The sequence below is a fragment of the Lissotriton vulgaris genome, chromosome 8 (assembly GCF_964263255.1).
Source record: "Lissotriton vulgaris chromosome 8, aLisVul1.2, whole genome shotgun sequence".
Lineage (NCBI taxonomy): Eukaryota > Metazoa > Chordata > Amphibia > Caudata > Salamandridae > Lissotriton > Lissotriton vulgaris.
Genome location: NC_141696.1, coordinates 1,531,928,397 through 1,531,931,314, shown reverse-complemented (window position 1 = coordinate 1,531,931,314; position 2,918 = coordinate 1,531,928,397). Strand labels below are relative to the sequence as shown.

Here is a 2,918-nt window from a genome sequence, read left to right as displayed (position 1 = left end):
CATTACCTTCCACTTCCCCTTGAACACAGATGTCAGTAGTCAGATGACATTGCTTACCTACTCATGCCATATATATCTGGGTAATATAGTGCTAGTCCATTCAGAGTTAAAAAAACAACTACCTAACCTGGATCCCAAAAGTGCTATTTGCCCATTGCACCAGTTAATTGCGGAATGATACATGACTCCTTAAAACATATCTCTACCATATGAGGTTAAAAATCCAGGTCCTGCATCTATTTTGTTAAATGGTTTAAATTAAAGTATGAAGACCACAGCTATAAGCAGGCCGCAATAGCTCAGTTGGGAGAGCGTTAGACTGAGGATCTAAAGGTCCCTGGTTCAATCCCGGGTTTCGGCACAGTTGAGAGGTTCCTTGCTTCTAACAAAATAGGTCTTGGAATCAGCTGTAGTACTTTTTCTCTATTCATCAAATTTTTTCCAACTGATCTACAACACAATCAATTTACCATAGACTTTGATTTATGTCCTCCTTCTAAACTTGCTTCCACCTCTCTTACCTTCAGGTTTGACAATGAATATTTCCCATTTCATGCTTTTTTGTAAAGTAAACTCTTGTCTGCATTACCTTCCACTTCCCCTTGAACATAGATGTCAGTAGTCAGATGACATTGCTCACCTACTCATGCCAAATATATCTGGGTAACATAGTGCTAGTCCATTCAGAGTTAAAAAAACAACTACCTAACCTGGATCCCAAAAATGCTATTTACCCATTGCACCAGTTAATTGCGGAATGATACAGGACTCCTTAAAACATATCTCACCATATGAGGTTAAAAATCCAGGTCCTGCATCTATTTTGTTAAATGGTTTAAATTAAAGTATGAAGACCACAGCTATAAGCTGCCAAAATAGCTAAGCTGGGAGAGCGTTAGACTAAAGGTCCCTGGTTCAATCCTGGGTTTCGGCACAGTTGAGAGGTTCCTTGCTTCTAACAAAATAGGTCTTGGAATCAGCTGTAGTACTTTTTTCTCTATCAACATTTTTATCAACTGATCTACAAAATGATCAATTCAACATAGACTTTGCTTTCTGTCCTCCTTTTAAACTTTCTTCCACCTATCTTGCCTTCAGGTTTGACTATGAATGTTTTCCATTTCGTCCTTTTTTGTAAAGTAAACTCTTGTCTGCATCACATTCCACTTCCCCTTGAACACAGATGTCAGTAGTCAGATGACATTGCTTACCTACTCCTGCCAAATATATCTGGGTAACATAGTGCTAGTCCATTCAGAGTTAAAAAAACAACTACCTAACCTGGATCCCAAAAATGCTATATACCCATTGCACCAGTTAACTGGGGAATGATACAGGACTCCTTAAAACATATCTCTACCATATGAGGTTAAAAATCCAGGTCCTGCATCTATTTTGTTAAATGGTTCAAATTAAAGTATGAAGACCCCAGCTATCAGAAGGCCAAAATAGCTCAGTTGGCCGAGCGTTAGACTGAAGATCTAAAGGTCCCTGGTTCAATCCCGGGTTTCGGCACAGTTGAGAGGTTCCTTGCTTCTAACAAAATAGGTCTAGGGATCAGCTGTAGTTCTTTTTCTCTATTCCTCAAATTTTTTCCAACTGATCTACAACACAATCAATTTAACATAGACTTTGCTTTATGTCCTCCTTCTAAACTTGCTTCCACCTCTCTTACCTTCAGGTTTGACAATGAATATTTCCCATTTCATGCTTTTTTGTAAAGTAAACTCTTGTCTGCATTACCTTCCACTTCCCCTTGAACACAGATGTCAGTAGTCAGATGACATTGCTTACCTACTCATGCCAAATATATCTGGGTAATATAGTGCTAGTCCATTCAGAGTTAAAAAAACAACTACCTAACCTGGATCCCAAAACTGCTATTTGCCCATTGCACCAGTTAATTGCGGAATGATACAGGACTCCTTAAAACATATCTCTACCATATGAGGTGAAAAATCCAGGTCCTGCATCTATTTTGTTAAATGGTTTAAATTAAAGTATGAAGACCACAGCTATAAGCAGGCCGCAATAGCTCAGTTGGGAGAGCGTTAGACTGAAGATCTAAAGGTCCCTGGTTCAATCCCGGGTTTTGGCACAGTTGAGAGGTTCCTTGCTTCTAACAAAATAGGTCTTGGAATCAGCTGTAGTACTTTTTTCTCTATCAACATTTTTATCAACTTATCTACAAAATGATCAATTCAACATAGACTTTGCTTTCTGTCCTCCTTTTAAACTTTCTTCCACCTATCTTGCCTTCAGGTTTGACAATGAATGTTTCCCATTTCGTCCTTTTTTGTAAAGAAAACTCTTGTCTGCATCACATTCCACTTCCCCTTGAACACAGATGTCAGTAGTCAGATGACATTGCTTACCTACTCATGCCAAATATATCTAGGTAATATAGTGCTAGTCCCTTCAGAGTTAAAAAAACAACTACCTAACCTGGATCCCAAAAATGCTATTTACCCATTGCACCAGTTAACTGGGGAATGATACAGGACTCCTTAAAACATATCTCTACCATATGAGGTTAAAAATCCAGGTCCGGCATCTATTTTGTTAAATGGTTCAAATTAAAGTATGAAGAACCCAGCTATCAGAAGGCAAAAATAGCTCAGTTGGGAGAGCGTTAGACTGAAGATCTAAAGGTCCCTGGTTCAATCCCGGGTTTCGGCACAGTTGAGAGGTTCCTTGCTTCTAACAAAATAGGTCTTGGAATCAGCTGTAGTACTTTTTCTCTATTCATCAAAGTTTTTCCAACTGATCTACAACACAATCAATTTAACATAGACTTTGCTTTATGTCCTCCTTCTAAACTTGCTTCCACCTCTCTTACCTTCAGGTTTGACAATGAATATTCCCCATTTCATGCTTTTTTGTAAAGTAAACTCTTGTCTGCATTACCTTCCACTTCC

At 38.6% G+C, this 2,918-nt stretch overlaps 1 non-coding gene across 1 annotated transcript; it reads left to right on the top strand.

The window, feature by feature from the left end:
- The first annotated feature begins 288 nt into the window (after nucleotides 1-288).
- On the top strand, nucleotides 289-361 carry TRNAL-GAG (transfer RNA leucine (anticodon GAG)). Its single transcript has one exon. It is a non-coding gene; the product is annotated as a tRNA-Leu (tRNA).
- Nucleotides 362-2,918: the final 2,557 nt, after the last annotated feature.